Raw genomic sequence first — 25,694 nt, 5'->3', positions numbered from 1 at the left:
GAGTTTTGGCTTCCTGACAATTCTTAGCATATTAAGAGAGTTCCCCATTTTAATATTAAATGATATTGCCCTCCACCATTTAAAAAATATTTTGAAGTGAGAATCAACACCTCTTGAAGAATCTGGTTTAGTTTGTTAAGGGGAAGAAGCTGTGATTGAATGCTTCTTCCAAAGGCTTTATCTTCCTGTATCTAACACTTGGATAAAAAACAACATTTCTGAGGTAATTCCTTGAGGACAAATTCTGAGGGACAAACACTTGTATCAATCAGGTATTTCCTTGCCTAAGTTGAAAGTTAAAGGATTTAATTAAGGCTGAATAAAAATCGTCCTTGCAGAAGCCTTACTGACCAGCTGGGACCTAACCTGCTTTGTCACTAAAAATAAAATTTCAGTGGCTGTCGTCGTCTTCCCTAATGGGCTGCATGTCCAGCCTTGTCCTCCAGCATCTACTCATCCTTTGGCTGTACCTTCCAGATCTCTAGCCAGAGAACAAAGAGGTTTGGATCCTCTGCCTTTAGAGGGGAAAATCAGAGTTAAAGAAAAACTTACTCTGCATCAATGTTATGTAATCAGTGGCAAGCAGAGCAGAGGTTGTAGACGTGAGTTTGATTCAAGAGCCACTTTGGGCTTCACATTGGCAGAATTTTGATGATTGATTGGATGGCAGAATAAAAAAAGAGTCCGGGGTCTCCGACATTTCCGATATGGAAGAATGGTTGAATGGGGGTGTCATTCTCCTGTGAGAGGAAATACAGCAAGAGGAGCACAATTTGGAGGCATGGTAGTGTGTTCCAGATTTGTGGAGTTTGGGAGTAACTGTGGGATGCCCAAATGGGGGTGCCCAGTGGACATTAGAGTTTGAAGCTCGAGAAGAAGTCTGGTTCAGAGAGATTTGGGAGCATCATCCTGTAGTTGAAATCACTAGCATGCGTGAGGTTGGCCCAGGAGCGTGTTTCTTAGAGAATGACACTGTAAGTCTGATGCAAGCCACACTTTTGCCTTAATGCTCCGAATGCTGTGGTTGTTCCATAAACATTTGGTGAAAATGACAAAAAAAACTGATTGGCTCATGGGGATAAACTGTTTTCTCATTTTGGCTCCATAGAAATGACAAAACATTTTTGTGGTAGGATAAAGAGGGTATGGTGTGTGGTTATGAGCGATATTAAGCATTGTTTACATGCAGGGAGCCGAGGGAATTTATGAATGACTTTCAGAGAGCCCACAGAAACTGGAAATTATATACAGAAATGGGTAAAGGAGCCATAATTTTTGTCAGATTCTCAAAGAGTCATGAAAATGGTTGAATAAATGTGTGTTATCTTGGAGGCAAGTAAAGGGAATAAAGATCACATCAGAATAGCTCAGAAAGCCAGAAAAATCACCTATATGACAAGGGGGCCCGGTTCCTCCACGCTATGCTTTTTCGCCCTCTGCCAGTATTGTACAATACTGGAGGAATTTGGGGGTCAGGAGTTTCACGGTGTGGCTTGGCAGAATCAAAGACCAAAATATGATTAGTTCTGGATGTGGATAATCTTAGAAAGACAAGGAATGTAGGGAGGATTAAGGGTAATTTCTGAAAACTGGCTACTTCCTTAGCCAGAATATTCACTCTCTTGTTTATTACAGATAATGAGACAAGGAAGGTACTTTGGAGAATATTCAACAAAGCATTCCTGGTTACTTGATGCAGGAGTAACATTTTTGTTTTGTTTTGTTTTCCTCTGAAATCAATTTTATTTTTAGAGTAGTTTTAGGTTCACAGCAAACCTGAGAGGGAGGTCGAGATTTTCCATTTTCCCCCTGACCCCCCCGACATCCGGCCACGCTGAGCCTCCCTCATTATGAGCATTCCCCCCGAGGGTGGTACAGTTGTTACAGTTGATGAACCTACACTGACACATCATTATCACCCAGAGTCCATAGTTTACACTAAGGTTTACTCTCAGTGTTGTACATTTTTTGGGTTTGACAAATGTATAATGACACATATCCACAATTATAGTATCATACCGATTGGTTTCACTGCCCTAACAATCATCTGTGCTCCACATATTCATCCCTCCCTCCCCACTAACCCTTGGCAATTGCTGATTTTTTTTTTTTTACTGTCTCCACATTGTTGCCCGTTCCGGGATGTGATGTAGTTGGAACCATATAGTATGTAGCCTTTTTAGACTGGCTTCTTTCTCTTAGTCATATGCATTTAAGGTTCCTGCATGTCTTTTCATGGATTGATGGCTCATTGCTTTTTAGTGCTAATAATATCCCATTGTCTGGACGTGCCACAATTTTATTTAGCCATTCAGCTGCTGTAGGACATCTTGGCTGCTTCCAAGTTTTGGCAAATAAGAATAAAGCTGCTATAAACTAAACAGTCACTTGCAGGTTTTGTGTAGACATAAGTTTTCAACTCCTTTGGGTAAATACCACGGAGTGTGATTCTGGATCAGATGGTAAGAGTATGTTTAGTTTTATAAGAAGTCTCCAAACTGTCTTCCCAAGTGGCTGCGCGATCTTGCATTCCCACCAGCAATGAATGAGGGCTCCAGTCACTCCACATCCTTTCTGGCCTCTGGTGTGGTCGCTGTTCTGCATTGTGGCCATTCTAACAGGTGTGTAGTGGTATCTCATTTTAATTTGCATTTCCTTGATGACGTATGATGTGGAACATCTTTTTGTATGCTGATTTTCCAGCTGTATATCTTCTTCGGAGAGCAGCATTTTTAACAAGATATCCAAATTGCAAGTTTTTTTACTGAGACACGAAAGCACAGTAGATGGGGCACCACAAAGACCCCAGACCAAATACACATTGGTTAATGAAATTTCGAAAACCAGTTTTTTAGTCCTTGAAGCACTCACTGCATAGAGGCTAGAAAGTGTTGGATTATTGAAGATGAAAAGAGACGATCAAAGTGAATATGTTTAGAGAGAGCTATTGGAGTTACGAGGGGCCCCTTCCCCAACCCACAGGGGACGGGAAGGATGCCTGTCCTTCCCCTCAGGGCCACTGACAAGTCTTCAACCTGACAGCTGGCAGTGGTCCCTGAAGTGGGACGAGTGACAGAGGTGTGGGATTTTTCTCTTACCTGAAAAGTCTTCCTGGCTAGCTACTTCAGTGCACAGAGCAAGAGGGAGTTTATAGGTAAAAAGATGCTTGAGTATTTTCCAAGGACATGAATGGGAGCTAAGGGCCCGGAGGGTCTTGGATGCTGTTTAAATTTGTCCCACTGGGGTTGGCTACCCCTCAGCAGAGGAAAGCCGGAGGCCCATCCCACTGGACCTTGGGTTGTAGAATGAGCAAGTGGCCAGCTAGAAAAAAAGGCCTCTTCTATATCAAGGGAATTGCCAGGAGAGAGAAACAGAGCTCTGGTGAGGAGGGGTAACCCATAGAATCCAGAAAGTTGCATTAAGTCTTAGCCAGACCCAGGTTCTGTCAGTGCCAGTCAAATAAGATTTCTTCTGCTCGTCTTATTTCTCCTCCCTATAGGACTCAGTTCCCTGAGTTTTTATCTGGGAGCAGGGGAACAACCCCCTCCCGCACCCCCTGAATATACGCTAATGGGGTAGAGGAGGGATAAATGACACCTTGTGAGTCCTGCTTATTCACTGTGCCAGTTATATACATTGAAAAACAATTTGAAGGTTATAACTATCTGCAGGAAAAAATTCTTGATCCTATGTATTTCTGAGAACATTATTTTCTTTTAGAAGGCAGCTATATTGCGAATAATATTATACTATTCTTCATCAGCTAAGAATGAGAAGAAATAGCCCCGATGGTGCTCTTCAGCGGGTTTGTTATTCTTAGGAAATTCAAGTGAAGCCTAGTGTCTTCGGGGGGTAAACTGAAGATGCCATAACCCCCTCTTGTGTCTTACGCAGCATAATTGCATTGATAGGAGTGGAGGAGGTAGAATAATTGGTTTGTGCTAAATTATAGGACAGAAATCAGCAGATTCAAGTTGACATTGAAAGTCAAGTTTTCAAGAAATTACTGGCATTCATGAGCTCAGAATATTAATGGCAAATGTGCTTAGGGAACCTGATACTCTCTCTTCCATGCATCCTGGCAGATCCTGCTATTTAAATCTATTTAAATGCATCTACTCTGATTATGAAAGGCCCCACACAGGCCAGTGTGCACTTGGAGGGGCCAGTGGGGAGCAGTGGGTCAGTGACATTGTGTTGGTACGATTCCAGCTCAAATGTGGGGGAAATCATTTTGTTTGCTTACTTGTGGGTTTACACAAACCCAGAAAGCCTGTTTGGGTAATTCCTCTGCACAGATTTAGAGACAGCGTATATTAGAGGAGCCAGTAAAAAAAAAATGTTGTTGGAGAAGAAAATGAAAATGTATTCTTACGAGTGGTAGACAGAAGGGAAAATTCTAGAGGATAAACAGAAGGAAAAAACGCACACACTTTTTATTAGCTTGCAGAACTAAAATGATTTGCAGATGTTCGGCTGAGCGTTTCACATAAAACATACTTCTATACCTGGGCTTTTTTCCCCCCTCACTTATTTTAATAGCTGAAGCATCTTTCTCTTGTGAACAGTTTATTCTAATGGCAATAAGAACGCAACAGCCCTACCTCATTATGCCCAACAGCAGAAGACTTATATGGTGTCTTAGCTTGCTTTGTAGGGTTGTGCTCTTGTGAGTGATGACAACCACGTCTAACCAGACACTCGGGTGAATGAGGTTGTAAATAGGGAGCCACACAAAATAGCACAGCTTCGAAGATGGGACTCCGCTTTCCAGTTTCTCCCCACCTACCCACAGGCATAACGCTCAGAGCAAGGACGTCAGGAAATCTCCTTGGATTTCACAGAAGGGCTTTCCCGAACGGAGAATTTCTTGCCAGTCTACACAGTATTTTGTTTACTTGCTACCTCTTTTCAAGTGAGTGTGATTCATCTGTGAGTTTACCATATGGGCTGCGATTCATTTATCTTCAGTAAAAGCTTCTATGGACAAGGCAGACAGACTGAGGAAGCTTGGTATCCTGGAAGAGAGTTTTCACTGGATAGTCCGTGACATTGCTTTATGAGAGGGTGGGCAGATGTTTCTCTTGTAGTTCATTTCTGAAAGGAGGTCATTTTTCCAACATACATCTCCTAGGCTTTCTTTGGCAAATCGAAGACTACTATGTAAATAACATTTTGATTGCTTTACAAAACACTGGCCTTATGCATATAACTCAAAGTTATTCTTTTTTAAGTTTGTTTTAAAAATAAGCAACACAGTTCCTAATAAGGATCCTTCATTTTACTCCATTTAGGAGTTCTCAGTAAATACAGAGTTGGGTGAAAATCTGATTTTCTTTTTCAGAATGACTTGATAATCTATTTTGTTTCCCTGGACTAATATGCAAAAATAACGCACTCTGCGGGGTTTGGCAGCAGTCACTGGAGTAGACTATGGGAGAACCAGTTTGGGGGAGATGAAAAGTCCCGAATAGAGCACTTTCCCTTAATGGTTGGGAATGATGACATTAAAGCACTCATGAATCAGGGTCAAGGTTCACTTTCTCTTTTGCCCTTCCAAACAAATATTTGTTTAACTGAAGGAACCCTTTTAAAAATAAAATGCCCAAACTACATTTCACTGATTGGTTATATAGTCCTCTTATAGGGCAGTTTGTTCCTGTCAATCAGAATTTTAAATTTGCTTTTTTCTTTTCCTGAGCTGCCTTACTTCTTGGAATCTGACCCCAAGGAAGACTTACTGGTTTGTTTCAACTCTATAGGACTAAGTCCCAGTGTTTCCTCCTAGATTAAAAGTTTGTGCAACCCAATTTTACCTTCCAAAGGGTAATCTCCTGCCTGCCTCTCTGATCCCCTGACCCTCCAACCCACTGCCAGTGAGGCCAGCCAGCCCTCAGCAACTCTCCCAGGCCCCAGGTATAACTCTGTTCAGTGGTAGGAGAAAAAGGATGGAGGTACAAGGTACATTCCCCAGGGTTCATCGAGTTGTGAGATTTTATCTCATTTACTCTATGTGTGCATGTGTGCGTGAGCCTACACGCTCGTGTGCCCACATGTGAGCATATGAACCTGCATATATATTTCTTTTGGCTGAACCATTTGCAAATACGTTGCAGATATAATGACTCCTCACTCCCACATACTCCAGCGTGAATATCTTAGGAATAAGGACATTCTCTTACGTGATCTCAGTACCAATATCCCATCCAATACAGTTTGTATTCAAATCTAGAGGGGTTTTTTTTCCCATTTTTTCCCCCAAATTTAATTGTGTGCTTGAATATGGGAAATACTTATATGATTCATAAGTTAAAACTGTGTATATAAAAAGGCACAGTCAGAGAAGCATTGACCCTATCCCCATTCCCTTATTGCCTCCCCCTGCTCCCACTCATACCTGTAGGAAACTGTTTTTGTTCCTTTCTAGTTTACCGGTCCTCTGTTTCTTTTCATAGAGTTAAGTGTGTGAGTGTGGATTTTCTTTTTCCTTCCTTACTTACACAAAGGACAGCATTCTATATATACTCTTTAGGTGGAGCTTTCTTTTTCGCATAATAATATATGCTGGCTTATTACTCCCTATAAGTTCCAAGAGATCTTTCTCTAAATGAGGACTCATTAGTTGACAGATCGTACTCTTTAAGAAACCATATCATTGAATTACACATCAGAATCGATGCATCATTATATTTAATGTCTTGGTTTATATATTTTCTTAAAAAGAAAAAAATAGCAATTCTTTTAAGTATCTTTCTTCAGTTAATGATGTAACAGTATGATTCTTTATATATTTCCAAATAACTTTCATGCAGATTTTTTCATATCCCTCTATGGCCATTAAATGCGAGTATGTGCACACCTCTGCATTTTCTTGATTATCCCATTTTATGTGATTAACAAATGGAGGTCCAGAAGGTATAGGAGGCTTTTCTGCCATCACCCATCAGACTTTGCGATGAATGTTCTTCCACAGCCTTGCAGTGACAAATTATTTTTGGTCACAATTTTAGCACATTCCATAATTAATATTTTCCCCAATATAATTACTGTAATCACCTTCTAGGGGGCATATGATCATATATTGCAGACACTCAGACGTAGAGCTATCATTCGTCTAGAACAATTTCAGCATTTGTGAAGGGCCAGAAATTCCAAACTCCTAATTTTATATTTCCTGAATCATAAATGACCCTTAGTGACATTCGTGGACATGGAGTGGAGAGAGAAACTTCAGAATCTGTACGACCTTGTGCATATTTTGATTGAGACAAATCTAAAATGTTCCAGACTACAAGTTCCTTTTCTGATTTTAAAATCATAAGATACACTAAAATATGAACAAGATTACTGCGTTTAATGCTAATGCCCCCATGATTTTTATGCCCCTTTATACAAACAGAAATGATGATTTGCTTTCAGAATACGGAATAACTGGTTTCCTGAGCTGGAACAGGTTGGAACATCAGTGCAGTGAGTGGGGTGATCTCCCAGGTGCCCTCTTCATGCTGAAGAAAAATTTGAGGTTCCTGAGCAGTAAAAGTCTAACTCTAGGCTTAACAGATGTCTATCTGTGAATAATACAGAGGGGAGTTGGCCTTGGAAGAGAGTCACTTTCTTCCAGTGTTTCCAAAAGAAAATCAGCAACCTCAATTTGGTCCAGTAATCATATATGTGATTAGCCAATGTGTTTGACAAGCAGAGTCTAGTTCTCAGTCCCATGTCCAGAAGGGTAACCAAGGAAGCAGGGTCAAGCTCAGTGAGAAGGGCTGTTGGGCCAATGAGCCGTAGATAGGATATCTCTTTCTTCTAAAGTCTTCCAACTGTTCTGAAATGCTTCTCAAAACTAAATGGGACTAGGAAATAAATGCACTGGGTCTGCTAGATTTGCATTTGCTCTGTGTCCTCTGTCAGCAATTAGACTGCCCTTGCTTAGTCATCCGTTCTTCTTGCCCTATTTTAGTAGGTCAAGAGAACCCCAGATGAGCACTCACCCGAAAAACACTTAAGTGCTTATATGTGACAAATTGTCCTTTTAAGAATTAATAATTTTGGGGCGCCTGGGCGGCTCAGTCGTTAAGCGTCTGCCTTCGGCTCAGGTCATGATCCCAGGGTCCTGGGATCGAGCCCCGCATTGGGCTCCCATCTCAGCGGGAAGTCTGCTTCTCCCTCTCCCACTCCCCCTGCTTGTGTTCCCTCTCTCGCTGTCTCTCTCTCTCTGTCAAATAAATAAATAAATCTTAAAAAAAGAATAATTTTTTAAGCCCATTTTTGACAATTATTGTTTTCATTGGTTTGCTTTTGCAGTTGCTTCTAGTATTTAGTGTGTCATTAAGACATCTGATAATACCAGATCAGACATTTTTTGGTGTAACATTTGCAACACACACACACACACATGCACGCACACGCACACACATACGTACATGTGCACACACGCACACACACCATCCTTCCACATAGACCTTAAATGCCACCAAAAAATAGAAAAGAAAGAAAGATACATTATATTTACTTTCAAGTTTTGAAACTGGGCTTGTGTTTATGATTAATTTCAGAGTTGGATGTGGATACAGAATTTGCTTGTGAGTAGGGAAATTGAACAGCCCTGCTGGCCAGTTACTTCTAGTCTTGAAAGTTCACTGTGTCTCTTTCTTGCAAAAGAGCACAGCATAGTGTCTTGTTAATTACCCAGCAGTTTGCCTTCCTCTGTAAAGCATGTGAACTTCACCTTCGTGTGCCCTCATTGTTTTAGCCCATCTTATTTCTTACTTGTTAAATTTTTGGTTCCGTGTGCCATTATATAGTTCCTTTAGTGTGCCAAGGTAAAATCTACCAAGACTTTATTATGAAGGACTATTGAGATTTATACAGAGGAGGAAGGAAATGATCTTCCTGGAGACACAGTTCCTACATTCTGTAAACCTTTTGTAGGTAGAGATGGTATCTCCCCATCCTACTGTTTCTGATCCATGGGACTACCTTTAGAACTATTAGGAAAACTCAAGATTATTTCTCCTTATACTATCCTCTCCACTCAGGCTGCCCCCATATTTCCCATCACATGTGCCATCATCATCATGGATCAGGCACCAACACTATTCATTATTGGTTTAGTCCACAAACCTTTATTGAGAATGGGCCCTGTGCCAGATACTTCACTAGCTCTTCTTTTCCTCACTTAACAATAGACTATCTTCTGAGTGGTCTAATGTTTTATTAGCAGATATTAGTTTGTAATTTAGAAAGGGGAATTGAGGACAATGGAATTATGAGACTGAAGGCCACAGTAGCTGGGAGTTCAGCATGAACAAGACCCACAACCCCTCCAGGATACTGGACTCCAGGGGTGGCTTTATTGAGCAATCGGGGAACCTTCAAGGCAGGGTGATAAAGAGATTCAGCCCACTGTGTCTTTTTATTTATGTTACCATCTCTTGTTTTTCTCCAGGGTTATTGCCTCATATTTGGTGAGGACTGTAGGCAGTTTTAATATGCCATTATTTGAAACTTACACACACACAGGAACAGATTAAATTGAGTAATAGCACTGTGGAAGGGTAACAGTATATTTTCGTATAGATTGTCATGTTTTTCAACTGAATGTTACTATGTTTTTGCTTCTTTCGATTTTTTAATGATTCCACCCTCAATTTTCCCCTTTATTTACTACTGACATAATTTATTGATTCCTCGCTGACAATTAGTACATATTTATTGAATGGTTACATCTGGCATCATGATAGATACTCTAGGGATAAAATAAATATTGTTCTTAATATATTTGGAGTCCAGATGAGTCAGGAAGACAAAACTTGTAGTCACAAAATGCATAGGAAAAACTGTCCAACCGAGTGCATTGGTTATCAGTTACCATGGCAATTCAAAGAAGGAAAATACCCATAAGGCCTGCAGGAACTAGAGGGATCTTGCAGAGTGGAAGGAGTCGAGCTGGTCCTTGCATGTCGGGTAGAGTTTAGATCTTTACTGTCCAGCACTGACCTCTACGGTGGCCATGGAGCACTGAAAGTATCACTAGTTTGAATTAAGACCTGCTGTAAGTGGAAAATACACACTGGATTTTGAAAACTCTGGGTGAAAAAATGTAAATATGTCCTTAATACTTCATACTGATTACATATTGACATCATAACACTATGGATATATTGCATTAGATGAAATATGTGAAAATTAATTTTACCTTTTTTAGCTCTTTGAATATGGTTTCTAGAATTTTTGAAATTACATATAAGGCCCACAGCTTTGGCTTGCATTATCTTTCTCTCGGATCCATGCATATATTAGATAGGAGGGGGCATTGCGAATTGGATGGGATGGAGGGGCAGGGAAGGAGGGAGGCAGTAGACAGGGTCTTGTGGTGTGAAGCTATGGTCATGAATCAAGTTGAAAGACAGAAGAAGGAAGATTTTTGAGCATGTTGTTCTTGACACACCAAGCTTGTTGCGAGACTGGGGAATCCAGGTAGACGTTCCCAGTGGGCATGGTCTAGCAGAATGGATGTGCCTTTGACTTGGAGGAGAGACTTGTATCAGAGATCTGGATTTGACAGATGTCATTTTGCATTCAAAATTCCAGAGGGTGTCTGAAGTTGTCAGAGAGGTACCTTGAAGTGGACCTCGAGGGCTTGGTTTATGAACTCCTTCCCAGAAGCTTTTCATCTGCTACCCTGTGACTTCTCTTCAACTTGTGATGTTTGCACTCTGGGGAATGCATGTTTAAAGAAAATGAAGAAAATGGATTACCTCTTGGGAAATACTCCCCCTTCATTTTAGCTCCTAAGCATTGGCAGGCACTAAGCTGCTGTTTGGGGAGGAATGCTGGCAGCTTCCAGCAAAGGGTGTGCAGAGTGGGAATCCATGAGAAATGAGCGCAGGACTGGCAGGCAGCTGCATAGTGGGGAGTGTTCGTTTGCAGGTCTCTCCGGAGTTTCCCAGGTGAGATCTGAAACCAGCCCCTGTTCTCAGAGGACAAGGAGAGACCCAGGAAAGAGGCAGCCACTCCAGGTTGGTAAGTGGCAGTTTTAATAACCAAAAGGAACTTGCATATGAGGCTTGTCTTGGGCAGCAGCAAGACGAGTGAATCCCCGCCCACCTGCGCACCAAACCTTAAAAGTGGATCAAGAGGCTCTAACTGGGCTCAGTCAGGTATACCCTGCAGGTGTTCTCAACACCACACACCATCTCAGGGCTGTGTCCTGGGAACAGCTCCTGGGAGTGAGAAAGGCAAATGGAACCCACATTCCAAGGACAAGGGAGGCGATGAGGAACCTCCAAGTGTCTGGGCCCAGCTCACAGATCAGTGGGCAGTCATGTGTTTCTGATGACTTTCCCCAGTAGAGGTCTGAAATCAGGGCATGTGGCAGGTTCTCTGTCCTGGGCTGCCTACGGCTACAGGAGGATGGGTGTGAGGATGCCCCTGGTAAGTGGCTCAGGGTGACAGACATTGACAAATTGGGAAAGATCCTAGATCGGCATTTTAGTTTCCCCTTTAACCATGAAAGGAGGCTAGGAGTTCTTCTTTCACTAAGTCAACAATAGACTATCTTATGAGGCAGTCTGATATTTCATGAACTGATATATTAGCTTATAATTGAGAAAGGGAAATTAGGAGTAACAGGGAAATGAGACTGAATGCCCCTGGAGTTAGTGAACTTGTTTGAAGGGTAAAACCAAGAACATTTTGAACAGTGATGCTTTATTTGGAAAGCAGAAAGTCTCCAAAGGTGAACACCTTTGAGGGACAAAACTCATTTGATGTCTATGTTCTGGAATATACATTAAAAATTAATTCTAATTACTTCATTGACTTACCTCATTAACAAGAATAAAAGTGATAATAGCTGACATTCATCATACAGGGCTCACAGGTGCTAGTGGTGAAGCAGTCTCCCGCTGCTAATGTTGGCACGTAGGTGGGTAACCACGAGCGTTTTGCTTACCTTCTCTGTTCTTCATCTCCTCACCTATAAAATGGGTATATGAACTGTACCCACCTTGTAGAGTTTTGTTCTGATCACTAAATGAGACGCATAGCACACAGAATAATTTCCAAGACGTGGGGCACCTGGGTGGCTCAGTTGATTATGCGCCCGACTCTCAATTTCTGCTCCCATCGTGATCTCAGTGTTGTGAGATTAAGCCGCACGTTAGGCTCCACACTGCATGGAGCCTGCTTAAGATTCTCTCTCTCCCTCTCCCTCTGCCCCTCCCCCCCCAACCACCCGTGCTCTCTCTCTTTTTCTTAAAAAAAAAAAAAATTTCTAGGACCTAGTAGGAGTTTGACAAATGCTAGTCATTAGTTCGTGGAATGCTTACAGTTATCTTCTTGGCCCCTTTAGAAAGAGGAAAAAGTTGTGTGTTAGAGAAGTGAAGTCAGAAGGTGGCAAGTAAGTTGTATAACCAGTATTTAACCCAAGCTTAGCCAAAATCTCAAGCTTGTGCTAAACCCCCCTGAATCTGTAAACACCAGCTTGGGGGCCAAATCCCACCTGCTGCCTGCCTTTGCAAGCGCTGGAGCTAAGGATGGTTTTTTATGGATGATCATTGCCATTGAGTTGATGATAGAAACTTCGAACTCCGGTTAAGGAGATGTTACCCCACGTGCCCCAAAATAATTCCAAACTCTCATTAGTAGCCTTGTATTCTGTGATTGCACTCAGTTATTATTATTGTATTCTGGTTTTCATGTATAAGAGACGTGGAAATGGGCTTCTTGTTTTTGTAAGTATCTCTTCTTTTTTATAAGAGGTGGAAATGTGCTTCCTCTCTTGTTTTATAAGGGCCCTCCTGGCCCTTCCCAGAAAGTGTTTGCTGGATGTTACTCTAACCAGTCCGTTGCTGCCTTCATTTCTGTTAGCTGTGGGGTGGTCCCTATGCGAGAAAATTTGGAAAACCAGAGAGCTGGTCATTACATATAAGGTTCAGGGGACAGAAGCTGGGTAGCCAGGGAGGGTAGAGGAGGACGCTTCCAGAAGCAGGGCTGTTGCACATGCCCAGCGGGAGCTTCTGTGCAAGGAGGGAATGTTTCCGAAGATCTCTTGTCCGAGGGAACATTGGCTCAATCTGTCGAAATAGAAACATTCCCCCAGATTACACTTTTCTTTCCACCTCTCAGGGGTGCTCTAAATAAAAAACGTCCTCAAAAGATGTAAGCCTAGAAGCTTGGCAGGACTTTTCAAAAGCAACTTGAAGTATTTTTATTTTCCCTTGAAGGAGGCTTGGAAAACTCATTTACATCACAAAGCCGCTGGGAGATGGCCTGGGATCAAACCATGTCACAGATGGTTTCGGGGACGCGTTTCATGGGCCCTGGTGGCTGACAGGGTGCTGTCGGTGGCGCCGAGCCCATGGTGATCTGGATTTTGCCAAATAAAATCAGACCAAAGAGATGGAACCCTGGAGCTGGGTGTCGAGGCCAGCCCGGAGCCGTGGAGGCTTTGAGGCTGTGTCGGCCTCCCTGCACAGAGGCCAAGATGCGACCCGCAGACCCTGCATAACCTCCCGGCCAAGCTGCCCAGGGGCCAGGCTGAGGCCCCGCGGCTCCCTGAGAATGGTCATGTCGACTGTGCCATCAAACCGCTTTAAACCATTTTGTTTCTGCACCGCGTGAACGTGTGAAACACGCCCAGATCCCTTTGCAGTGCCCCAGATTCTCCTGAACTCTTCCCCGGAGAGGCCCCGCTCCTTTGCTCTGGGCCCTGTGCACAGGGAACGAGACCCCTGTCCCCTCCCGTGTGATGTCACCTGGACCCCGACTTGAGGGGCGCCCACCCGCCATTTCTGACCTCCCCTCTGCGAGCAGCTGCGTCAGCTCAAGACTTAAACAGTAGCATACGAGCAAATGTTAGAATTTAAATCTGGGCTTTTGGCCATACAAAACAGGGTGGGAGTTATTGTTTTCTGCCAATTTTAAGTAAAATGAACATCCACTTTTTTGGATTGGGAGAAGGAGGCAGAAAACCTCTTACCAGGAAGCCCCCGCCTTTCATCTCCTGATGTTTGTGTTCTACTGAGCTCTGCCCCAGAATTGTCACCTTACAGCGGGACAAAGGCTTAATCAGAGAAAACACTGCTGCTGTAGGCTTTGGTCCGTTAGTTGGTGTTCATTTGCATGTCCCTCGCTTTCTCAGCACATGTACTTGACCCGGGAGCGTCTGTGTTTCCATGGGACCCTTTTCTTTAGCTGTTAGGCACCAACATTTGAATAGCTTCCCTTTCAAGGCAGAAAGCCTCCGTGCCCTGCAAGCTTCTCTGGACAAAGCATGGGAACGGTGCCTTATTTCTGCATAATCCTACAACTGGTAGTAACACTAGGGGTCTGTCCTGTATGCATTATAGGGGATGTTATCAAGAACAAGAATTTTGCTCTCTTGAACGTGGAAGGGATTTTAGCAAGCACAAGAGTGAACCATTGCCCTGAATAGTTAAATGCTTGCTCAGTGTCACGCTGTGCCATAGGGACAGGGTGGAGACCCATGCTCCCGGCTGGGCTTTCGATGGATCTTTATCCAGTCCCTAAGATAATTTTAACTTTTTTTTTTTTAAATAGGGGATACATCTTGAGCCATGAAAAAAAGTATTCAGGGTTTCTCTAAGGAAATTCATTTTATGCATATGTATTGTTTTTCTGGAGTGGAAGGTGGTGTTCTCTCTTTACGCACGTATGTGTCCGTCTGTGTGTGTGAATGCCGTGCCTGGGGCCTCTGCTTCGGTCATAGGCGGGTGTTGGAAGAAGCATGGGAGTCCGTTCACTCCGCGCTTACCCCTCCAGCGTACATCCTCATTTCTTTTGCTCCAAAGAGTCTCACCCCTTCCTGTTTCCCAGTATTCATGTCATCCTCATATCCTGTTGCCTATTGCAACGTACCCCTTAGTCTTGGAGGAATTTATAGACCTAAAGTAACTCAAAAGGGAAGAAAGGGTTGTTGCTTCCATGTGTTGGAAGCCTTCTGCTTGTCACGTACTTGATACACGGATTGCCGAGCTTCGTGCTCATGAAATCTGGGAGCCACTCATCATGGTAATTGCCTTTTTTTTTCCCGGGCACACTGCACTCTGCCCTAGGTTGTCCTGCAGGTTTTGCTGATTATCCAGGTTAATTCCATTAGGTGTCTTGTCATTTGATGAACCCTACTGGCCACTTCCTCCTGTCCTGGTGGAAACAGTTGCATCCTGGGCCCATGACACAGCAGTCCCCCGGTCCTGCCTCTGCCTCCCCATGTGGCCTGTTCCCCTCTGTGCCAGTCTCTACCCACCGGCCCCCCTCCGGGCCCTTTCCCTTCCCCACACCATCATCTCTCCCTCCACAGACTCACACATGCCCGTGTCCTCCATTAAGACCACAGGTTGGTTTCATTGACTCGCACAGTGGTATCTCTGGTCTGGACTTTCCCACCAGGTCTACACGCACACTCAGCGGACTGCTGAGCTGTAATATCCATCTCATCTTGGCAACGTCAGACACCTCGCTTCGGTATATCCTGAGTCATGCTTCTGTTTGCCTCTGTATCTGGTCCTCTGACCTGGACCGCTGAAGCAGCTTCCTACCCGCAGCACGCACATCACTCCCAGCTGCTCCAGTGCATCCTCCACACTGTGGCCAGGGAGAAATGACCTTCTCTGTCTACTGAAGACTAATCATTGATCTTGGAATACGTATCTTAGAAAAACGATCAATATACTCGCCGTGGCACACCCAGCCCCTGGCGTTTTGACCCCAGCTCTTTTTCAGTTCATCTGGTATTGGTTTCCCTTCTCCCTGCAGAATCCTCCCCACCCCCTACTTGTCTGTCTTCAGCCACATTTGCATGCTCCTTCTCTTCGGAGTCTGCAAGTGATGCTCTTTGCCTGGAAAGCTTTCCTTTTCCCTCTTTGCCTTGTTACTCTCTTCCCAGATTCTGTCTCAGACTTCCTCTTAAGCTGGCCCCCCCTTGCATATGTTTTCGTTATATCATGTCCTTCCTTAGTTGGAACACTTACTCCACTTGTAATTTTATGTTTATTCTTGTGATTGATTTATCTGTTAAGGCTTAACATCCTCTACTGTAAACTCCACAAAGGTGGGGATAGTTTCTGGAATTCCCAACCATTGCTTTCTCCACTACCTAGCCTAGTGCTTGGCAAATGGTAGACCCTTGCTAAATCTCGAACAAATGAATAAACCCCCACTTTACAGAGGAGGAAACTGAGGCTTATAGGGATTAATTGGCAACTTACTCAGGTTTCTTAGGTATGCATTGATTAGTTGTAGGTATCAGAGTTCTCCACCAATTAGCCAAAGCAAAGGGGAAAAGCACACAGGGTAATTATGCAGAATAATACAAGCATCTTGAGCCAAGAAGAGAAACCTGTCAGCAACCAGGAGGCTGGTACGCTTGCCTGTGTCTGTCCTGTCCCGGCCCCTGTTCTCAGACTGTGTTTCTCCCGTCAGCACTTGGGAATCTCATCCTACCTATTCCTCCTCATTGTTCAGCCCCCATTATCGTCCACCTCCAAGATCTGGGGCCACTGAACAACTGAGGCACAGGGAAAAACTGGGGAAAGTCATGTTGTAATTAGGTTCCTGGGGGAGAAATCAAATTGACAGTCTTGCTTCTGCATCATTTCTGCCTCTGAGGCGTCCATCCCAAACCCATTCGATATCCACTCTGCTCTGGGTGGACCTGGTTCCCATCTTGAGGATAGGCTGGAGGAGCGATGGGCAGAGGTGGGCGGGCACCCCTGCAAAGCATTTTCCATCCCAAGATGGCAGAGTGAAATGCAAACTCTCTAGTCTTCGCATTCTGCCACCTCATGTTATTCCAGCTGAAGCAGATCCCTGTCTGATTCCTTTGTGAATTTGTAAATCCTCACTAACACTTGTGTTTGGGTGTATGGTAATCATCTTTACCAATTGTGAGTGCTCTTGTCTACCAGGCATCTTAAATGCATTGAAATGTTTTCTCTCACTTAACTTCATCACAGCCCAGTGAGGGCTAGGTACTGTTCTTTTAAGCCTCTTATTGGATAGGAAAACTGAGAATAAGAGAAGTTAGGTAATTTGATGAAACACATGGCACTGAAAATTTTGTGCTTGCAAATGGAATCATACACACGCTGTTCTTGGAGAGCCTGGGGACTTTAGATGTGCTCTGCAGACCAGCAGCGTCAGCCTCACCCAGACGCTTGTTAGAAATATAGAATCTCAGGCCCCATCTTGGCAGGAGTGGACCTGATCAGCGTGTTTGCAAATCCCCAGCTGATCTGTGGCATGTTCAGGTTTAGAACATGGTTTAGAACCAGAACACTGGTTTAGAATTCCTAAACCAGTTAGAATTCCTGAGGCTTGATGCTCACTTTGCGCCGAGTAAGACTCTCACTGAGGAAGGTGGGTGCTTCCAACACATTGCCCACTTTGCTCATCTGTCCGATGGTGGCATTTCTACTGCGTAGGAACGTGAACAAATATCTGGCCCCCAGTGGGCATTCTTGAAAGGCGAGTTCAATCAATTAAGTACTTTTGCCAAAAAAAAAAAAACAAAAAAAACAAAACGAAACAGAGTCACACTGTGAAATCTATAATCCTCAGTGAAAACAAGGATTGTTTGCGCCTTTCCCCTAGAATAGATATGCCTCCAAGTGACTGGGCACTGAAGGCATTTCCAAAATATATTTTCCTCATATTCTTGCTCTGAAGGGTGCCACTCCTCTGTTCTCCATTCATCCATATTTAACTCATAATCAACACAATTTCACTAGTTCTTCTTATGCCCCACAAAACATCCAGTTAAAGCACAAAAAGCCACATCTTTGCTTCTGCTACAGGGGCCTCCTGCGTTTCTCAGAAATCAAAGGCCTCTGTTGTCGGCCTGGTGATACAGCCGAAGGACAACCGTATCGAATGGTGTGGACCATGTGGGAAGCGGAAGTCAAAGCTGGTAACTGTGTAGCAATTAGGATATCTCCAACCCGCGTGAGTCGGACTCAGAGTGTTTACCCCGCAGGGGCTGATGTGGGGGTTTACCAGGCATCCCTAGTTGGGCAGTTGCTGAGACGGGTTTAGCGGGCCCATGGTGGCCTGGATGAGGGTAGAGGGCGCTTCCTGATCTCGGTCCTTCCCCACACAGTTGCTGTCCCATAGGAGGCAGAGCCAGGAAAGGAAATTTCTTCCTGTGCCCTTTTTTATCAGGAAGAATATATTCCCAGAACCAGGCCCTCATTGGTCAGAGTGTGTCACAGTCCTGGGAGAAGGGCTCTCTCCTGGGTACTTGAATAAAATCAGAGATTGGTTAGCAGAGAAGGAAGGGCAGATGGATGGACACACAGCAGTGCCCACAGAACGAGAGATGCCTTTTTACTTGCTATAAAAATAAGGCATAACCTCTGGGTGTCTGAGTTAAGGTTCTTCAGAGAAGCAGAACCAATAATAAGCTATGTATATATAATATATGGATAATTTTATGTTATGTGTATTTTACCAAAATTTTAAATATTTTTCTGTTTGAGATATTTTTCTGTTTCTCTGGAAAACCCTAATACACCTAGAGATTATACCTTATTTTTATAATAGGATGTGTAATATAATGAGATTTATTATGAGAAATTAGCTCACAGAATTATAGGGGCTGAGAAGTCCCAAGATGCGCAATCAGCAAGCTGGAGAACAAAAAACATTGGTATAATTCAGTCTAAGTTCAAAGGCCTGAGAACCAGGAGAGCCAGGAGTCTAAGTACCTTTCTGAGGGCAGAAGGCTGATTCCCAGCTCCACATTTTTGCTCTCTTCAGGCCCTCAAATGGTTGGACGATGCCCACCCACATTGGGGAGGGTCTCCTTCTTTACTCAGTCTATCAATCCAATTGCTACTCTCTTCCAGAAATACTCGCACAGACACATCCAGAAATAATATTTAACCAGGTATCTGGAGATCCTGTGACAAGCCAAGTCTTGACACGTAAGATTAACCATCACGCTAGAATTGGGATGAGTCAAGAATAGTGGCATATAAAGGATAATAAATGTTATGTTTATTTTTGTTACAACATACATACATCTGAATACTTGGAACAAAATTATTTTATATTTCATTCAGTCAGATATTTAAATTCCTCTCCACCTTCTGCATTCATGACTGTGCCTGGTTTGGGAAAAATCCCTGATCAGGTATGTGCTAAGAATACTGGTATCTCTTTTTACTGTGGCAAATGAGAAAGGAAGCAAGGTGTATGTGTTAACCAGGTTTTAGAATTTTCCCAACCTCAGTGTTATGAAAGAACAGCATCCCTTTTGTTTGGAGCTAGAGCTGCGTGGGACTCAACTCTCCTCAACTTTGAAGGGATATTTTAAAGCTAGAACCAATAATCAAAATGAGAAGTGGCTGAAGAAGCCCACTCCTTCACTCTGCCTGAAATAACACATTGTGTCATGCATGCACAGGGACTTTTTTATTTATTAGGCTTTATTGGCATAGTTCCTAAGCCCTACAAACTTGTTAAATATAGAAATGAGACTATAACATTGTAATTAACAAAGGTTTAATTGTCTTTGAAATATATCATAGCAACTTATAATGCAATTCAACTCAGAGTTCTACATAATTTAAGTGAACTGTGGGTTATTTTAAGTTGATATGTTATAGGATAACACTTCTAAAGGTAAGATGAGTAAGGCATATGAAGGTCTTAGAATGACCCTGATTACACCTTTTCATAAAAAAGAACCTCTTCTTACTTTATATGAACTACTGTGTTCGTGCCCTGAACACAAGAATCGGGCATGCGCTATCCAGAGAGATGTGGCCCGAAGGCTGGAGAGGTAATTGATGGGGAGGTGCTTGAGAGTCTTTCTCAGCTTGGTGGACTAGCCATTTGGATCTGCTTTCCCTGTTTGATCACTGGCAATGCAGTGATCACTCTCCCCCTTGGGGCAGGAGACCACTACTTGGAGACAGGCAGTGGGATGGCTCTGGGAAGGACCCCGGCCCTCCTTGCACTCTTGCTGTCCTTGTAATACTTATAGTTCATTGTGCTAGGAAAAGATTCACATAAAACTTGAACATCACGTGGCACAATGGACAAATATCGTATGATCCTACTCTGATGAAGTCACTAGAACAGGTAACTTCATGGAGACAAAGTGGATTAGGGGTGCCCAGGGCTGGGAAAGGGGGAGATGAAGAGTTACTGCTTTATGGGGACAGGGCTTCTGTTTAGGGTGATGACAAATATAGGGAATAGTTGCACAACATTGTGCACCTAATTAATGCCACTGGACTGGGCTCTTCAAAATGGTTAAAAGGGAAAGTGTTTTTGCCAAAATTTTCTAAATTTAAAAGTGAAAAAAGAAAAGCAAGGGAGAAAAGCTCACAGTGGGATATTTTGCAGAATGAACATCTTATTAACAGCATTAGCCTCGGCTGCAGCCTTCAGGAGCCAGAAGAGGTTGGGCTGGTTTTTCTTTTACTTTCCAAGAGGATAAATCTTCACTTCCCTTTAGAACGCAGAGCACGGATTCTGGCTCACGCCCTGTTATTTATTGCTGCCAGGCCAAGGGGAGCTGGCCAAGGGAACCACACAGGTGCCAGGCTGGGTTTGACTCTAAATGGCATATGTGGTTTCTAAGTACCCAGCTTGCTCTGCCCAAGGGACTGAATATGGAAATAGCTTGTTCCCTGCATCTGGATTCCAAAAATAAACCTGAGGCACATAAGTAAACTGGCGCTGCTCATCAGTATCCAAGCAATGGCACCTCCTTGTAGGTGAGGGCACATATGAGATGCTTTGGGTATTTAGATTTAAACCCACATTGAATGGTGTCCAAGTCAGATTTATTTTATAGAGAATTATTTTCATGTCTCTTATACTGAGGTTGCTTTTTTATCCTTTATAGTTTCAGATGTAAATCAAATGTGTGTGTGTGTGTGTGTGTGTGTGTGTGTGTGCGTGTGCGTGTGCGTGCGTGTGCGCATACGCAGGAAAGCCTCCACAGCTCTGGCATTTATAACGGTGAGTTGGGTTTGGAGCATGCACCCTAGAGGTGGACGGTCGGCATTCAAATTCTGGGTCCTCCACACAGGAGCTGCTGTCTCCAGAAGGTACTTAACTCCCCATGGGCTGTTCTGGGAATTAAATGAATTAATACAGGTAAAGCGTTCAGGACAGTCCTGGCACATGCCCTGCGCTCCATCGATGTGAGCCATTATCAGTAACAGTTGTAGTGGTGCTCAGTCGTGCGTTTGCTTGTTCAGACATGCCATAAAAAACAAGTTGTGTTTGGAGAAGGAAAATGCATAGGAAGATGAAATAAAAGATTGAAATTAAAGACACATCCAGAAGACACGAAGTGCTGTGGAGAGAAGGCACACGTCCCAAACAACAGGAAACCCGTCAGCTGGTTGCCAATTCAGTTTAATCTAATGCGAGATTGTGAAGGGGCTGTGTGTCATATATGCACAACATGACCATTGGAAGACTCAGGAGTCATGGTGTTGAAATTGAAAAATGTCAGTGTGATAGAAATTCCATCTGTATGTGTATATATGGGGGTGCGTATATATTTCATAAAAGGTCCCTTCTTAACTTCCTTAATTTGTAAGTGAAACAGAGGCATCAGAGAACTTAAGTGACTCGCCCTAAGTGATTGTCACTTAAAAGTGATCCAGGAATCTCTTCTAGAAGACCCCTTTCATTATTCTGTGGGATAGTTTCACACATATCGCATGAGCAAAGGACAAAAAAGTGATATTGTCAAGTTCCTAATTGGTCAAAATGGACCTAGAATTTGATGAAGCAAAATGTCTGTCAAAAAGAAAAAAAAAAAGAGAAAGATTAGTGGAGTTAGGGCAAAGATTGGAAAGATTTGCAGCATCTCTGATATCCCTTTGGCAATACAAGACCTGGGGACGTGAATGATTGCTTTTTATGTTGATGGTAAGAAGTAGACCCAATGCTGCATAGCCTAAGGCAAGACAGCGTTCAGCCTGACTTTTTATTTCTTGTGAGAATGAACTGCTCATTTTCTCTTGTCACTTCATGCAGAACCCATCAGGCACAGTCCTTTTTGTTGTTTGGGGGTATCCCTGACACTAACACATATGGTATGATTGTTCCATACATGTGTTAACATCAGTATGGAAGCTTATCGAACATCTTCCACGCATTTGAACTTCCTGTGTACCTAGCAGATACCTAGCACATTGCTGCTGCTCAGTAATAGTTTCTGAATAAATACTGAATGAATATACAGCAGGCCAGATGAGTTCATGCAGTTATAGAGCATTGATTCTTCATAGCCTCTCCTCAGATGACCTTATAATAATAACCTCCCAAAGTATTTCCTCTGGTTCGTCCACCTCCCAAATTCTGCTGAAGCTGGGTGAGATTTCTTTGTTAAAATATGATAAACAATTATTTAAGAGTCTTCTCTTAAATGAAGTACAGGTTTAGAAACGTATAAATCAAGTGACCACTGGAGACCAGTTCCTTTGCCAGTATTAGAGGAAGCATTTAAAACCACACAGGGCTCCCGGCTGACCACCGTCTGGGTGCTCCTCTGTCCAAGACCTCACCCCATCCTGCTGGAGTCCTCTCTCATCAGGTTTGACTTTCTCACCAGATAGTCGGCTCAAGTGACTTGCTGTTTTCGTATTAATTATGAAATTCGTAAGCATGTTTACTGCACATATGAAAAATGGGGAATAATAATGATGTGTAAACTCACGGTCCGGCTGAAGGAATGCAGTGCTCCAGCACGTGTCACATCCTCCCTGTACCCCCTGCAATGCCATCACCCCCCCCAGGTCATCTGCAGCAGATTTTGTGTTTATCACACCTTTGTTACGCTCCTTGCAGTTCTTCGACTTATGTCTGTAGCAGAAGATGAGTTTTGCGTGTTTGGAACCGAAAGGAAATGGAATCATACTCAGTGTATTCCTTTCCACCTGGTTTTTTCAATCAGCATGATAGTCATGAGAATTGCTCCCATCCATTTTCAGTTTCAGAGCAATTTCTTGCCTGTCTACGCTCCCTCCATCCTTCTCTCCCTCTGTTCTTTCCTCAGTTCCTCTCTCCCTGTCTGTCTTCCTCCCTCCCCCTCCCCCTCCCACATATATTTATCAGATTCCTCCCGTGTGCCTGATGCCATTCTAGGCTCCGTGGACCGGCAAAGCAGTAAATAAAACAAGATCAAAATCCTCGCCCTCAAAAAAAAAAGAAATCTTTGCCCCATGGAACTTGTTTCAGGTAGAGACACAGATGCTAAACAACATAAACTGTCATAATATTCATATATTAGATGTTAATAATTGTTAGGCATAAGGCATGAAAGGGGTCAGGGCTGCTGATAAGCAGCAAGGATGTTCAACGTTAAAAAGGATGATTAGGGAGTATGGCACCAGTAAATCGCCTTTCTCCTGCTGAATGGCATTTGGTTGTTTTGCTTTTAGGCTATTGTGAACAAGGCTTTCTGTGTCCTTGGCTGCGGAGATATGGAGGTATTTCCAAGGTGTATATTCCTAGGACTGGGACTGCAGGATTTTTAAAAAGATGCTAAATGGTTTTTCATTGATTATGATTTATCCATCTCCGCATCTTCAGAACCCAGCAGAGTGTATAGCCCAGAGTTGGGCTAACATTTGCTTGACCAAAGAGAACTTTGTGGTAGACACAAGACCAACAGGACTAATACATGAAACCTACTTCATCGTATTAATTGTGCTCTGCTGTTTATGCATCAGACCTTGCAAGGAAAGCAGAGAGCAGCCTTCCACTTATTTTCTGTGCTAAACTCTTCTTAGAGAATGCCTTCTGACATTCTGTTGAGTTCCCGTTGGCTGTGACAATTGGAGTCACTAAAGCCGCGTTAGCAATAAAGAGGGTTCAGTGTAAGTCGATTCTAGCTGTTTATTGCAAGTATTTCTCACTCTCCTGTTTGAAACAACCCTAGCGGAAGCCAAGTTCTCTTTATAGGACATCACGCCTCCTTTCCTCTGTGCTCCTGGCTTCCGAAGCTTGCCTCAAGAGCAGGCTCTCCAGCTCCTGTATGGAATCAGAAGTCTCCACTTGAACTTGCACCTTTGAACATTCCTGTCCAGCTGATGTTTTGGCAAGCAGAATGTTACACTTTAAAATTGATCCTTCCTTGCTTGTGGAAAATGAATCTAAGGTACTTAGGGAATTATTTGGGCTCGGGAAGGCTTGATGCCTCATAAAAGGAAGTTCTGGGCTGAAGTACTCTTGAAATATGTCAAGTCCCAGAGTTGTGCCTTTACTTTCTAAATATTTAAAATAAAAATGGGTGGTTACATCCAGTCACTCTGTGTCTGAGTGTCTCATCATGCTTTAAAATGTCCAGTCTCAGCACTTAAGATAAATAAAGTCACTTCTCAGAAAGCCCCTTTTAGTGCCGTCATTGGCAACTGTTCATCCCTGTTAGCACATTTAACAGATGAATTGTGAGTGTTTTTTTTTTCCTGTCTTCATTCTTTCCAGTATATATTGAACAATTTATTTACCAACTAACTTTTCTTTATTAAATTTTGGGATATAATATTCTTCCTAATAGACGGTTCTTGGTACATATAAGATTTCCTGTGCATTTCCCCATCTTTGTTCCATTATAAAAAAAGCCACAATGTGCATTTTTGTTAGGTTAATGTAAAACAAGGGAACGGTTGTGTGTTGTATTTTTGTTTGTTTGTTTGTTTGTTTGCCATTTCAGTATAAATGGTCATTCTTAAATTCTGACTCCAGCTCTTGAAAGTAATTTTCAGCCTCAGTCTAGTGGATTAGACATTTGTGATATCAGTGTGTGTGTGTGTGTGTGTGTGTGTGTGTGTGTACACATGGTATATTTAGTGAACCTCACTCTAGATTTTCTCAAGATGCTAAAAGTGAATAGCAGTGTTCACGAGAGTTACTGAATGCATAATGAATAGATGCATACTCCCAATATCAGAGCAAGAAGCAAAAAAGAAATGAAAAGAAATATCTGAAGGACAGTTTGGTAAAGGAAAACATATCTTGTTCACCATTTCAGTTAACTATTTGGTGAGCTGCCGTGTCACTTTCTTCTTCTCTCCTCTTAGTTTTTTTTTTTTTTTTTTTTTTTTTGTTGTTTGTTTTTCTTGTAAGTAATCTCTGTGCCCAACGTGGGGCTCAAACTCATGACCGTGAGATCAAGAGTTGCATGTTCCACCAACTGAGCCAGCCAGGCGCCCCCTCCCGCCTCCTAGTTTGAGTACGGCCCAGTATCCGGGATGCCACACGGCTGTCAGAAAGGTTCTGACAACAAACCCACAGAAGTCCGTTTAGTGAGAGTTATATGGATGAAGATGCAATTCAGTGCACAATATGCCTGAAATACATTTAAATGTTGCAAGGCTTGTTCTTTTGGTCCCTGTAGTAAAAATGCACAGCACTCATATTGAGAGGCTTGGTAACAGTTATGTGGTCTTTATAAAGAAAGAAAGCCTTGTACGTCTTTCAAAACAGAAGAAAAACGCTGTGATGTATTTGTGTGTGGCTTCTTTTTGAAATAAAGATACAACTTTGGAAAAGCAAATAAAACTAAGCATTTGTAGATGTTTCCAATATGCTGCTATTAAAATAACAGTAATGAAAATGGTAGATTTTCCGATAGTAGGGAGAGAAAAAAAAGCATATGATCTTTTCCATCAAAGTGAATGGCAGTTGGCTTCATTTTC

General features: G+C 42.9%; 1 protein-coding gene across 2 annotated transcripts in view; it reads left to right on the top strand.

The window, feature by feature from the left end:
* FBXL7 (F-box and leucine rich repeat protein 7) overlaps nt 1-25,694 on the top strand; it is a 388,316-nt gene that overhangs the window by 19,670 nt on the left and 342,952 nt on the right. The window lies entirely within an intron of this gene.

The sequence above is a fragment of the Callorhinus ursinus genome, unplaced genomic scaffold, assembly GCF_003265705.2.
Source record: "Callorhinus ursinus isolate GAN/ISIS: 27379988/994484 unplaced genomic scaffold, GSC_fseal_2.0 scaffold3, whole genome shotgun sequence".
NCBI lineage: Eukaryota > Metazoa > Chordata > Mammalia > Carnivora > Otariidae > Callorhinus > Callorhinus ursinus.
Note: the sequence above shows the minus strand (reverse complement) of the source record. Positions and strands in the feature narration are given on the sequence as shown.